Source organism: Nicotiana tomentosiformis, chromosome 7 (genome assembly GCF_000390325.3).
Source record: "Nicotiana tomentosiformis chromosome 7, ASM39032v3, whole genome shotgun sequence".
Taxonomy (NCBI): Eukaryota; Viridiplantae; Streptophyta; class Magnoliopsida; order Solanales; family Solanaceae; genus Nicotiana; species Nicotiana tomentosiformis.
This window is the reverse complement of record NC_090818.1, coordinates 76,511,937-76,527,392: the sequence shown is the minus strand read 5'-3', so window position 1 is coordinate 76,527,392 and position 15,456 is coordinate 76,511,937.

Here is a 15,456-nt window from a genome sequence, read left to right as displayed (position 1 = left end):
ATATACATTTGTGAACTGGTGTTTGATACCCACAAGGGTAAAGTACTCCCTAACAAAGATAACTTCATATCAAGGCTCGAATATGAAACTTGGTTAAAGATTAATGTGCATTTATCACTCCACTATAACCCTTTGTTGCATGTGCTCTACTCATCTTTCATCTTTATTATATTTGTCTAATATTTACGTTGTGAAATCTCAAGTGGAACCTTCAGCAAAGTAACTATTCTTTCAGCGCCACTAAACTTGCTTTTTTCCAGATCGTACTCTGACTTACCATCTTATATGACTATTGTCTGCACCATTTGCAGGATGCACCTTTTGTTGAATCGTTGCAGTAAAGAAGGCCATCTAGGAAGTCAAATGTAACAGATATGTACAGACAGCCAGAGGTTAAACTCGAAAGGAGGTTCATTGCAAAACTTGCTTTAGACAAATTACACAATATAACGCAATGAAAAAGTTAGAGGACATTTTAGGCGTGGGGCTAGAAAGTCTCACTTTATTATTTAGTTTATTATTTTACAACACCGAATACTATACGACTGGCATTCACGTGCAAAGCACATGTGGAGAATCTAGTAGGATTGAAAATACAATTCGATACAATATGAATGTTTAAGTCGCCATTCAACTTCAAAATGAAGTTATGTAAACAAAAGACACCGGACAAAGATCACTTTTAGCCGGCGATCAAAACTATTCGCATTCGGTAGTTGTAAAAGTATATAAAATTTGTATATGTTTACCCTAAAAAATGGATAACAATTGAATTTATAAGTAGTTTTAAGGATATGCGGATTAATTCAATACAAATGTAAATGGCGTTAGATTAAACAGATAAAAGACGCAATAAATTATCAAACCAATAAGGAGAATGATCCCGGATTCAGTAACGGCTTAACGAAATGCCTGCCTTCGATTCCGGGCTCGCACTAATGAAGAACTGATGAACAAAAGTAAGAATTTTGAATAACAGAGAGAATAAGAGTATATTGCCTTGATATACGTGTTACAATGTATTTGATGACAGTTATTCTCCCCTTTATATAGTAGGGGAGTTTCACCCTAAGTACAATTCTAAAAAAGGATAAAAATATTTCTTTATGCTAATCACTGATTCGCTGTTGATACGGGCCAAGTTTTATGCCGTGACATCCGGTTGGGCACGGATGTCACAGCTCTTTGTTAGCTATGTTCGGCCATTTGGTAATGCTCTTCAAAGTTGAGGGACTCGAATCGGACCCGGGAGATGTGGCCCTGATGCCTCCAATGGCGGATGTTTTGCTTGATCCCCGATGTGAGAGGTTTTTCGCCCAGACACTGATTCCTTATGATCACGTTCCAGTCTCATTTGTCTTACTGGGAAACCAAGATGTTCAACGGGATCGATTTTACCTGTATACAGATAGTCCTCTCGTTTCTCAGAGAGGAGGTTTACTGAAACGATGAGAAACGACAGATGCTTTTCACCTCCTTCTTTAATACACCGCAACAGAAACGACAAAGAAGCCGAAATGTCCCGTCAGTCACATCATTCTAACTTTGAACATATGTCAGCCATCGGCAAGTCACCTCTGAATGCGAAGCGTCATGAAACCTCTATAAAAGCGTTCATTCTTCATTCATTTTTCACCGTTTGACCAAGCTTCTACCTTTGATTGTTAAAGCGGTTACTCACCTTCTTCATACTTCCATATCTTTACCTCCGTTCTTCAAAATTGCTCAGTAATTTCTGGATTTTTACCTAGTCTTTACCCAAATTAGCACACTTGACTCTTCATTTTTCAAAACCTATTCTTAGACCTTTCAAGCTTTTTCAGATAGCAATGGCCAAAACATCCAAATTTGTTCCTCAACAAGTCGCTTCTTCTTCTTCCCAAACGACCGCTGAAATAGAGGTGGTCACTCCTGATATAGCCATCCTCGAGACGTCTGCTCCTGGCGCAGCTACCGATAAACTGGCTCCCGAGCCTCCCTTGAAAATGTTCATCCCCGAGGGCTGCTCAGTCGCAGATGACTTTAAGATCAAAAAGCCCACATCGGTGTAGGTCTGGGGTGATGAAGTGTCAAGGTATATATATGCTCCATTACCTAAGACGTCCTTCCCGTGGTCCGAGAGGACTACAACTGCGCGGGTAAGGACGTAGTATTCCCCGGGCCTGAGGACGCCACCACTACCCATGTGGAGGGCTATCTAAGTGTTTACACTAATCCCTTCACATTGGGCCCGGTGGACCCGGTTATCTTGGACTTTTGCAAGAGGTACAAAGTATGCCTCGGTCAGATCCACCCGTCGCTGTGGAGGATCATGATCCTTCTTCATTACTTCATGAACAAGACCGAATCCCGTCAGTTCACCATCGATCACCTACTTTGCCTATACAGTCCCCGAATCTTCCGAGGTGGGCTAATAAAGCTCACACGTCGGTCCAGCAAAGCCCCATTCTCGAGTATCAATGAGGACCGGGACTGGGGCTGGCAGGGACGCTTCGTTCCAGTGAAGACCAAAGACTTGATTCCCCCTGAGTTCATGCCATTCCGCAAGAAGTGGAATGCATTTCGTAAGTACAGTTTCCCTATAAACTCCATTTTATGTTCATCTCCTTTTTTCTCACTGGTACTTGTGGTGGTGTAGCCGTTGCTCGAGTCCCAAACGCTATCCCTCGACTCAAGGAGTGGATCGAGGGCATTTGTTCACAGATGCCTTATTCCGCACATGGCGCAAACTCTCGAGGGGCCGGTGGGAGGCCCGTTCTCATGGTAAGACCCTTCCCAAATAGGTAACATCGGGCTCTCCCATTCGCATCGTACTTACTCTCTTTTCTTCGCTTTTCTTTTTGTAGGTTTGACTAAGACCATTGAAATTAGGACTTCAGGAGGGGACGAGGATCTTTCCTTGTCCGTTTACCCCTCCGCTTTGGGGCAGCTCGGGGCTGCAGCGGAGGAAAAGAAGAAAAGGAAGGCTTCGGGCTCCCCGATCTCAGAGAAGAAGAAGCCAAAGAGAAGGTTGGCCTGTATGCCAAAGGAAATTTCTAGCTCCTGAGCATCCGACTCGGACTCGCTTCTTTGGCTCAGGGATGAGCCCGAGGTAGACGATATTTTCATGGCCCATGGGCTGACTTCTCCAGAGGAGCAGGCAGCTGTTGAGGAGGAGATCCATGAGGCCGATCTCCCTCAGATCCGGGAGGTGGATGAGGAGACCGGGGCTGAGACTTCTCGAGATGTCGGCTACGCTTCGAAGGAGGTGCCTGGTGTAATTGAGATTTCACGGTCGCCTTCCTTTACTGAGTCCATGCTCGAGGAGGCCCGAGCAGGGAAAGAGAGGTCTAACAAAGGGGATCATGGCATGGACGATCACTTTCGTTCCTTTTTTGACGGGGTGAACTCGTCCGTCTTGGAAGACTTTTCCGGGCTGGCCGACCTAGAAGTGCTGAGAAAGGATCCATCTTCAGAAGTCAGTGGGCTGAACTCGAGCCCAAAGTTAATCAACCAGTTCCCCGCCCTGAGTGTGGATCCCGACCATAAGAGGTCGATAATCATCACTGTCCCGGAGGATGCCCGGTTTCTTTCTTCTCCCATGGGCGTAGAGAGCTACCTCCGATGCCTGGTGACCGAAGAAGACCAGGAAAAAATGAATGAGGTGGACGTGTCATGCTTGTTCAATGAAGCACAGTAGGCGCTGAATGGGGTAAGGCATCGTTATGCTCTTCCGAACTTTGACTTAGTTTTTGATATTTCTCATGTTCTTTTATCCTTTTGTAGGCCTCGATACTTCATCACGAAAGCTTTCACCGGCCTGAGGTTAACCAACTTGAGTTTGAGGTCAAGGAGCTTACCGAGAAGAAAGATATGTACAAGTTTCTCAGCAAGCAACATGAAGGGGCCATCAAGGATCTTTAGGCCGAGCTGGATGAGGCTCAGAAGGAGGCTTCGATCCTGAGGCGGGAACATTCCGATCTGGTAGAAAAGGTAAAGGTTTTTGAAGCTAGCAATGAAGACTTAGCCATGGCGACTAACAACCAAACCTTGCAGGTTCAGCAGAAGATTGACCGGATCGACCAACTCTGAGCTGAAATGAATGAGGTCCTATGGCCAATGGTTGGAAGAGAAAAATGGACCAGCTGGCTTCGGAGAAAGAAACCATCCAGGCATAGCTGGCATCGGTAGAGGTTCAACTCTAGGTAGCGAAAGAAAAAGCCAACAAGCGGTCCCAGTTGAATGATGAAGTCCGATCACAATTGAGCTCGGCTATGGTAGAGCGGGACGCCCTCGGTAACGAATGTGAAGCTATAAAGTCTCAGCTACGCACATCCTCCGCCGATGTTGAAGAGATGGTGTCCTAGTATAAGGCTAATGTCGACGCAGCCGAGGCTCGCCTGAAGACTACTGCTGAGTACGTGAGGCGGCTATCCCGGAGGGAGACCCTCAAAGAGATCCATGCCCAAGGCTTCAACCTATCGGCCAAGATTGAGGAGGCGAAAAGACTTGAGGTCGAGGCCAAGAAGCTAGCTGAACTCGAAGATGAAGAAGGCTCCGAGGGCTCCAAAGAATCTGAAGGCCCCGATGGCTCTAGTGACAAGTCGGGTCTTGGTGAAGATCAGGCGTAGATGCCTTAGGATTATTTTGTTTTGTTTTTTGTATCTTGTACATATATTTTGTTGAGGCCGTTTTTGTTGGGCCTTTGTAAAGGTATTTCAGAATATAAAATATTTCCCTTTTGGCATTGTGCAAGTCTATTATCTTAGCATCTTTTTACGATTGCAAATATTTCTAATGCCTTAGCACAGAATCAAATGCAGTAATAAGTCGCTTTTTGTAGGTCCGAACAAGATATGTCCTCGATGAATTTTTTGCTCGAACTTGTATAAGCTCGGAGTGAACGGAAATTTCCCCAAGATGTTTCTTTAAATGTTGTTAGACTGTATCTTTGCCTAGGGTAACTTTTGAACAGGTTTAGAATTTTGCTGAAGGCCTTATGTTTTGATTACGGGCTTTAGATGTCTCCGAACCGTTTCTAGGGTAGCCGTAGCCTTTTAGGTTTCGGCACTGCCTAATAGGTTTTGTGCCTCTGAATTTCGATAACCTGAGGTGCCCGAGCTTATCTCGGACGGCAGTGCTCGAGTGGGGGTAGCCCTTTAGGCTCGGATAAGGGTGGCCTTTGGGCTCGATAGTTCCCGGGTAGGAATAGCCCTTAGGCTCGATACTTTTAAGAAACAAAAAATGTTTGTTATCAAAGTAGAAACTTTCTTTCATTTTGGTGTGTAACGTACAAGATTGTAAGCGTGTAAAAGCTCGTATTATGGTCGAGGTAACCTACGCGAGCACATTTCATTTGACCGTTTGGCCCTTATAATAAATCCTAACCACCGAGCCTAGACTGTTTGAGCACAGAGTTTCCCTCCTTGCTAAAAATCATTACCTGAGGGTGATGGCCCCAAGTATTCGAGGTCAATCTTCGAGTGGGCTCGGATACTATTGATGCGACCATTGACTCTAATTTAAAATCGGTCTTCGACTCTAAGCTAGCACGATTTATTATTTCCTCATTAAAAACCTTGCCGAAAAACCCATCTGGGACAAAACCGGTTCAAGGGTAAAAGAGTGCAACGCGTGCTTTCATACCTAACAGCTACATTCTCCTTTGGTTGTTGACTGCAAGTGTTAGCCCAATTCGTAATAAAATAAAATAAAATGAATGAGGTCGTGCCTTATTAGTAATATCATTTTAAGTGGGTTACGTTCTAGTTATTTGGTAGTTGTGCGCAGTTTCCTGCTTCGAGTTTATACAAACCTTTACTGGTAATCCCAATGACTCGATATGGACCTTCCCAATTCGGTCCTAGCTTCCATTCGTTCGGCTTCCGGGTATTTTGTGTTACTCTTCTTAACACCAAGTACCTGATATTAATGTATTGGAAGTTGGCTCTTCGGTTGTAATATCTTTCAATCCGCTATTTTTGGGCAGCCAGCCGGACTAGAGCGGTCTCGCGCCTCTCATCCAGTAGTTCTAGGCCCGTGCTCATGGCCTCTCCATTTGATTCTTCAGTTGCATATTAAAATCGGAGGCTCGATTCTCCCACCTCGACCGATATTATTTCTTCGGCACCATAGACCAACGAAAACGGAGTGGCCCCGGTACTGGATTTTGAGGTCATGCGGTACGCCCACAAGACTTCAGGCAGGATTTCCTTCCACTTCCCTTTGGCATCAGTCAACCTTTTCTTAAGGTTTTGAAGGATTGTTTTATTCATCGACTATGTCTGTCCGTTCCCACTAGGGTGATAGGGTGTCGACAAGATATTTTTGATCTTATGGTCCTCGAAAAATTTTCTTACCTTGATGCCGATGAACTGCTTCCCGTTATTACATACTATCTCAGCCGGTATACCGAACCGGCATATTATGTGGTCCCAAATGAAGTCGATGACTTCTTTTTCCCCGACCTTCTCGAACGCTTGAGCTTTGACCCATTTAGAGAAATAGTCAGTCATAAATAGTATAAATTTGGCCTTATCGGGTGCCCATGGTATGGGACCGACGATGTCCATTCCCCATTTCATGAACGGCCAGGGCGATAAGACCGAATGTAGTAAGTCCCTAGGTTGATGGATCATTGGTGCATGCCTCTGACAGCCGTCGCATTTTTTTCACAAAGTCCTTCACATATTTCTCCTTGTCGATCCAGTAATAGCCGGCTTTGATTACCTTACAAACCAACGATTCTGCCTCCGAATAATTTCCGCAGGTGCCTTTGTGAACTTCCCTCAAAACATATTTAGTGTCTACCGGTCCTAAGCATATGGCGAGTGGGCCATCGAACGTTCTCCTAAACAGAGTATCTTCGGACAGGCTAAACCTGGCTGCCTTCATGTGTAGAGCTTTCAACTCTTTGGGATCCGAGGGCAACTTCTCAGTCTTCAAGTAGTCTATATACTTGTTCCTACAATCCCAAGTTAAACTTGTTGAGTTTTTCTCGGCATGGCCTTTATCCACTACTAATTTCATGAGTTGTACGACCGTTCCCGAGCTAAATTCATCGTCAACAACCGATGACCCCAAGTTAGCTAGAGTATCGGCTTTGCTATTTTGATCCCGGTGCACGTGTTGTAAGGTCCATTCCTTGACTCGATGTAGCGTTACCTGTATTTTATCCAAGTATCTTTGCATTCGTTCCTCTTTCACTTCGAATGTCCCGTTGACTTAATTTACCACAAAGAGGGAATCGCATTTAGCTTCGATCACTTCGGCCCCCAGGCTTTTAGCCAATTCGATACTTGCAATCATGGCCTCATACTCGGCCTCATTGTTAGTCATTTTCACAGTTCTAATATATTGCCTAATTACATTACCCGTAGAGGAAAAGGGAGAGTGGGCAGTGGCCGCAGGTGCGAGGGAAAATTTCACACCTGCGTGATCGCAGATGCAGACGGATGGGCGCAGAAGCGCAAGCTCCACACACTGGACACTATAGGACGTGAGTTTTCCGTGTATCATGTGAGTTGTCCATATGGATTCAGATATTGATACTATAACATGTGAGTTGTCCGTGCAGCACGTGAGTTGTCCGTACAGATTATAGCGCTGGGGCTGAAGGAGCCCCTCCAGAGTCTGCACACACCCCCAGTGAGCGCAAGTACCTATTGAGTGCGAGTACCGAGTGATTGGGAGGACTGAGTGGATTGATACTCTGAGAGTATGCATATGGTTGTTCACTATGTTGCATTGCATTGACATGCACACTTGACATATAGTCATAGAGATGCATTTTTCTCATGTTATACGATATTGCGTCATTCATGACTTCGCATGCACATTGACATATAGGCATAGAGATGTACTTTTTCTCATGCCATTTGATAATGGAACATTTACTTGTTGAACAGTTTTGGAAGGAAATATCACGATTTTGCAAACTTACTCAAATTTTGGTGTTTTCGGTAAAAGATTTGGGTTTTTATCTTTATACTTGAAATCATGTCTATTTTCTGGAACTGTGAACGAGCTGAACATTTTATTTCTGAGTTATTTCCTGTACCACTTTTGTTATATTGTTATGAGCTGTTGTTGGACTTGATCGTGTCCCAGCTCATCACTACTTTCAACCCAAGGTTAGGTTTGTTACTTATTGAGTACATACGGTCGGTTGTACTCATACTACACTTCTGCACCTTGCGTGCAGATTTTGACACGGATGTTGCTGCGTACGATGAGAGCTAGATCTGAAGATGTACCCGCATTCCAGCCATTGCTGCCTCTTGTTCATGGTAGCTTTAGAATTTTTTATCTTGTTCATGTATATTTCAGACAGATGACGTATTTTTATTTCACACTAGTTTTGTAATTTCTAATCTTAGAAGCACATGATTTGTACTATCAGTCCTTGGGAAGTGTATTAGAGTTAGTTAAATATTAATTGAATCGGATTGTTGTAATTTGGCTTACCTAGCATGTGAGGTTAGGTGCCATCACGGCTAGTTGGATTTTGGGTCGTGACAAGGTGGTATCAAAGCTCTAGGTTCTTTGGTTCTACAAGTCATGAGCAAGTGTCTAGTAGAGTCTTGCGGATCAGTATGATGACGTCCATACTTATCTTCGAGAGGCTACATGGCATTTAGGATAATTTTCCATCTTTCTTTCCTTATCGTGCGGAATTGATTCAGCTTAAAAAATAACTCTTTGAATTCCTTCCACGCATTTGTGTGCGCATGTGAGCGCTCGATATCAGATGTGCATCGCTGGCTTGTGATTCTATGAACGAGGTTCGAAATGTGTATTTTGTGTTTTGGTGATGGGCCAGTCTGGAGGACTTGAGGCCAAGTTTAGACCGCAGCTTAGGCTCGGTAGCTTCAGTTGTAACTTGTACATTTGGACTCATATGTCCGGTAATGTCCCTATGAGTGGAACTTATGGCTCGATGAGCGATCGAATGGCTATATGATAAGTATGATGTGATTGCGGGATGTGTTAAGATGGTTTGAATGTGACGAGAAGTGTTTCCTTGGAATGTAAAGAGGGCCATTGGGTGCTTGATTTTCGTTTGATGTAACGTACGGTCTCGAATTGTGAGTATGTTGAAGGATCTGTCATGCAGTTTAATTGTGGAGCGAATTAGATTTTCATGTTGTGTTGATGAGTTCAAACTCAGAAAGATTTAGTTATTACATAGTAATTGTCGCTGCAAAAGGGTATAGCAAGATGCCAATTTGAGGCTAAATAGGTGGGTTATCTCCTGCGGAGTAATCTACGTAGGTATGTTCCTTATAATGTTCAGTGGAGAGTTTCTTATCTGCCAGCGGGGTGTACATGTTGAGATTTGAATTTGAATCCAGTTGAGAAAGTTGACTTGACTGTCAAGAGAATAAATGCGAGTTTAACGGATGATTGACGTATCTTATGGTTGGTGTTCCATGAGCTTAAGAATAATTTTTGTTGAACTGACTTCGGTATTATGGTAGTAATAGAGTATGGGTATTGTGAGTTATGGAATATTTTGTTCTATGACTTAGAGCCAAGTGGGGGAGCCTACTGCTGACGGTTTATTTTCATGGTTATATGTTAAATTTTAGTTTTGGTCTGAGGCATACTTGTGGGTTAGTTATGACTTGCAGAGGTTGAGATCGAGGATGACTCGAGTAAGGAAATTCCTGAATACGGGTAGCAGTACACTTTGTGAAAATATGAAAATCATGGAATGATTAAGTTGTTATTTGAAGGATGTAGTGCACACGAAGTATGAATTTGATTGGTGGTTCTAAGGCAGGGTTGCTTCTTTGGGTGTTGTTATGCTAACGGGGCATGTGTCTTTCGGCCCGTTTGGGCGGTGCAATTTAGATTTGAGCAAAGTGGGTGGCTCTCGAGAAGGTGCTAATGGATTCAAAAATGTATAAGTGGCAACTGAAAATTTTTCGAATTCGTATATCGCTAGAATCAGTTATTTACACTAGATGGTGTCAGGACCTGCGGTAATTCTGTATGACTATGGATTCTATATTTCAGTATAAGAAAGGGAAGAGGAACAATTTTAAATTCACATAAGGTCCTTCAGAGTGGATGTCTCGGTTGTGGTATTTATGGGGTGCTTAAGAAGAATACAATGTATTATGGGCCTTAGGGTGGTGTGGTTTTATGTTAAGGGTGTCTTATAATGAGCTTTGGGTAAGGATCATAGTGTTCTAACAAGGAGAAGTGTCAACTTGAGGGTAATTCAGAAGAAACTCAGAGAAAATAGGACAATTGGGTAGTAGGCTAGACCAGTATGATAATGGTTTGCTCGGTTCTTTTGGGTGATTATGATGTGGTGAGGCTCTACAGATGTTTTGGTGGCAATACTCTCGGATTTGGCAATTTGTGTGGCTTGGTTGAGTTAGAGGAATTCAGTTCTAATAGCTTGGTTATGTGCAAATGGGTTTCAAAGAATTCTCGATGGTTTCTATCACGATTTAAGATGGATATGTCCTACCGCCGTAAGGAACATGTTGTGTATTGTGATTTTCTCCTGTATGGGAGCAAATGGAAGGTTTCTAACTAACCGGGTATGTATTATTTTTTGCTTGTGACTCAAAGTGTTAATGAGGATCTCGTGTTCTCATAGGATGGTCTAATAGAGGCGGTGGGTAGAGTGAGATTGAGATTTTCATGTGCAAGTATACGATTCAGTTTCAAAAGGGAGGTAATGAGTTTATGGAGAACAAATATTTTCAAATATTGGCACTAGTGGTATTACCCGAGCAGAGTGTACATTCAAAAAGGGCACACTTTGTTTTGGACCTACGGATGTTTCGTTGGTATCGCGGTATTCGCCTGATTGATAGACTGCCGATATTCAAATTATTGCTATGTGGCACAGACGAATTATAGAAGTATTCCTCGTGAGATGATCGTGTATGAGAGATGTGTTAGACGCTCGGGCGGTGGAGTTGGGAGCAGATATGGTGATTCGTGTGTTCTATAAATTTGGGAGACTCGGAGTTCTCAGAAGCAGATTGTTTCGTGACTGTGAACTGTGAAAATGTGGCCAAATCTAGCCAGATGATAGTATATGTTATGGTTAGGTCATTGTGGACTTTCGGATGAGTATGTATCTATTTGTGGGTGACCAGAGTTGATTTAGGGCCCATTGGTAGGCCCAATGACGATGTGTATTCTACACCGGGTCGGATTGGTCGACTTCGTACTGCTATTATTGGGGGATGTGCCATTCGGTTAGAGTGGAGCTTATTAGTTCTCTGAGGATGACTCGAGTAAGGGGATTTCTGGATACGGGTTGTACTACACTCTATGGGTATATGGGAATCGTGGAATGATTGAGTGGTTATTCATGAAAGATGTAGTGTGCATGGAGTAGGAATTTGCTTGGTCGCGTTAAGGTGGGGTTACTCCTTTGGGTGTCATCGTGCTAATGGGGCACCAGTCGTTTGACCCGTTTGGGGCGGTGCAATTGAAATTTGAGCAGAGTGGATGACTCTCAAGAATGGTTCTAATGGATTCAAGAATAATATATAGCAATTGGGAATTTCGGATTAGTATATGGCTAGGATTTGATATTTGCATTGGACGGTGTCGAGACTTGTGGCATTTTTATATCATTGTGGATTATGCATTTCAGTATCAAGAAGGTGAAGGAAATATTTTTAGGTTCACATAAGGTCTCTTTAGAGTGGGTGTCACGGTTGTGGTGCTTTAGGGTGCTTAAGAGGGAAGTCAGCGGCTTATGGGCCTTAGGGCATTGTGGTTTTATACTAGGGTCTCTTGTGTGGTGAATTGTGGTTAAGGATCGTGGTGTTCTAGCAAGGAGAATTATCAATTTGAAGGCAATTTGGAAGGGACTTGGAGAAATAGGATAGTTTGGTAGTAGGTTGGGTTAGCACAGTAATGGATATAATCGATTATTTGGGTACTTACGACATGGCTAGTCTCTACAGGTGTTTCGTGGCAATGCTCTTGGGTTTTGGCAACCTGCGTGGCTGGGTTGAGTTAGAGAGATTCGGTTCTGATAGCTTGGTTATGTGCAAATGGGTTCAAAGAGTTCTCAATGGTTTTTACCAAGGTTCGAAGGGTATTTTTTCCTGCTGGCGTGAGGAGCATGTGGTTTATAGTGAATTTCTCCTGGATGAAATCAAATGGAAGGTCCTTGGCTAATTGAGTATGTAGTTGCTTGTGACTCGGAGTGGACTACGAAGTTCTCGTATTTTTCATATGATGGCATGGTATATGCGGGGTGTTGTGTGGGATTGAGATTTACGTGAGCGGGATCAAAGTTCTATTTTGGAAGGGAAGGTCATAAAATTCATAGGCAGCATGGACGGTTTCAGATGACTAGGTAAATGATATTACTAATCGGTATGGCTTGATGAGAGTATATATTCCAGAAGGGGCAATGTGTATGTGTTTTGATTTATGGATACTTCACTAGTACTGCGACACTCTCCTAGTTGATCGACTGCTGATATTCAAATTTTGCTATGTGGCACGGAAGAATTTTAGAAGTATTCCTTGTGGGATGATCGTGTATGAGAGATGTGTTAGACATTCTGGAGGTGGAGTTGGGATCGGATATGGTGATTCGTGTGTTCTATGGATTTGGACTGGGAGTTCTCAAGAGCGGATTGTTTCATGGTTGTGGACTGTGAAGTCATGGTCGAAGCTAGCCAGATGATAGTATGTGTTATGATTAAGTCATTGTGGGCTTTCAGAGGGTTATTTATCTATTTGTGGGTGTCCGGAGTTGATTGGGGGTCCATTGGTAGGCCCAATTAGGATGTGTATTCTATACCGAGCTAGATTAGTTGGCTCCATACTGCTATTATTGAGGGATGTGCCATTCAGTTGTTGTTGAGCTTATTCGTGTTATGAAAGGATCTGTGAGTTACTCTTCTATGCTACGAGGAGTTGTGATTCATTGGCTATAAGCACGCCTAGTGCGGTTCTATTTGGGTTTTATAGCGGAATTTGAGCGAGATGAGTAATTGGGTATTGCATGGTTGATGGCGTATGGGTTATGTTCTTTCGGGTTTTGTGTGGCATTGTGTCATCTGCTTCTCCGTGGTTATGGTAATGCACTTTGGGTACTTGATGTCGAATTTCGCGTGGCTATTGATTTTGAGCAGGGCGGCTCGAGGTATATGATATGGATCAGCGTTTGGATGGAGTCACGTATTACAGCGGAGTTATGTTGAGGTATGATCCATTGTATTAGATTCGTGTGTTTTGGTCCTACGATGTGTGATAGGTTCTTAGCATTGCGTTGTGGTGGTACCCGTTGAGCTTGCAGGACGGTTCTCTTGATTGAGTCATTTTCATAATTGAATACATTTGGATTGTTGCTTATTGGTGCATGGATTGCACGGTTTGTGGCTCTGAGTAGTATGGGTGTTGCGTGTCAGTAGAGTAGTTGGTATTCGATAAGATGGAATCGTCAGATCTAGGATGGGTGCTATCGGATTTGATTGCGGTATATTTGGAAGGATAATATCGGAAGTCGGCTTAGGAATTGGCTATAGTTCTTGTTGAAGGAGAGGGAGCTCCACGTCTTGTTGATTTGATGAAAAAATTATGAGTTTCTGCGTGTTCTTTCATTATCGGCGGTGTACAAAGGTTTTAGAATGAGGTTTTGTTATGTATAAGGTTTATTACCGGGATTGGGTTGTTTTGAGCAGTTACTGTGATCGGAGATTTTGCTATGGGTATTTGAGTTAGGTGGTATATCCTGTAATTGTAGCTTGGGTTATGGTTGCGGTTTGGTATAGTTTGTTCAGACTTATGCAGCGTGTAGGTTGCGAGATTCAGATCTTATAAGGAATTTCGGATGCTGGAAAATTGGATTCTAAGGTTTATGGACTAGGTTGAATTGAGAAATTTTAGTTATGTTGTGTTATCGGACCTATATGGGATAGGGTGATGTGGGATCACCCCGGGTACGTGCATGGTAAGGTTATACGGCGGTTTGATGGTTTTGGGAACAACTCTTGGCACGTTCAAGGATGAACGTATGTTTAAGTAGGGGAGAATGTAACGAATCGATCGGTTGTTTTGAGCATTTGCACTTCGCTCGGTAGTTTACGGGCATGAGTAGCTCTGTATGATGTATTATGACTTATGTGAATCGTCGGTTTTGGTTTTCAGGTTATTCGGAATCAGTTTGGAAGAATGAATTTCATTGTGGAAGCTTTAAGTTGAAAGAGTTGACCAAGTTTGGTTTTTTGTGAATTTGACCCCGGAACGGAGTTTTGATGGTTTCGTTAGGTTCGGTTGGTGATTTTGGACAAGGGCGTATGCCCGGATTTACATTTAGTTGTTTCTAGAAGGTTTCGGCACAAGTTGGCAGAAATTAGAAATTTAAAGGTTTGGAAAGTTCATAAGTTTGACCGGAAGTTGACTTTGAGGATATCGGATTCGGATTGTGGTTCCGGGAATTGGAATAGCTTCGTCATGTCATTTGGGACTTGTGTGCAAAATTTGGGTTCATTCCGGGATGATTTGATATGTTTCAGCGAGAGTTTTAGAAATTGAAAGTTCAAAGTTCATATATTTCGATTTGAGGTGTGATTCATCGTTTTGATATTTTTATATGTGTTTTAAGACCTCGAATAGGTTTGTGTTTTGTTATGTGACTTGTGGGTATGTTTGGACGGGGTCCCGAGGGGCTTGGGCGTGTATTGGATTGATTTCAGATCATTTTCTTCAATGTTGCTATTGCTGGTTCTGGTGTGACCGCACCTGCGGCTGGTTTGCGCAGGTGCAATGGTCGCAGAAGCGACGAAGGGGTCACAGGAGCGGAAATAATGCTGGGAGCAGGGTTCTGCAGAAGCGGAGATTGCTTCGCATCTACGAAGGCGCAAATGCGGTGAGTTGAGCACAGAAGCGGTTGGCAGCGCAGAAGCGATATTTGGGCGCACACCTGCGAGTGCGCAGATGCGGGTATTTTACCGCAGGTGCGAAGGGCAGGCCTCCAGTGCTTCTCCGCAGAAGCGTGATTTTTGGTCGCAAAAGCAACGCCGCAAAAACGGCTAATGTGTCGCAGGTGCGAAAGTGCTGGGCAGAATGATAAATACAAGGGTTCGCGATTTTGGCTTTATTTTAACATTTTCAAGCTCGGATTGAGGCGATTGTTTGAAGAAAATATCACCATATGAATTGGGGTAAGTGTTCTCTACTCGGTTTTGGTTATATTTCATGAATCTACTTTGGTTTTGGTAATTGGATTATGAATTTAAAGAGGAAATTGGGGGTTTTGGCCTAAAGTTTCATAATATGAATGTTTGAGTTTTGAACATCGAATTGGAGTCGGATTTGAGTGAAACTAGTATGGTTGGACTCGTAATTGAATTGGTTGTCGGATTTTGTGAGTTTTGTTGGGTTACGAGGTGCGGGCCCGGGTGTGAGTTTTGGCCGATTTTGGGTTTTCATTAAAGATTCGATCTTTATCATTTGGAATTATTTCCTTGGGCTTTATTT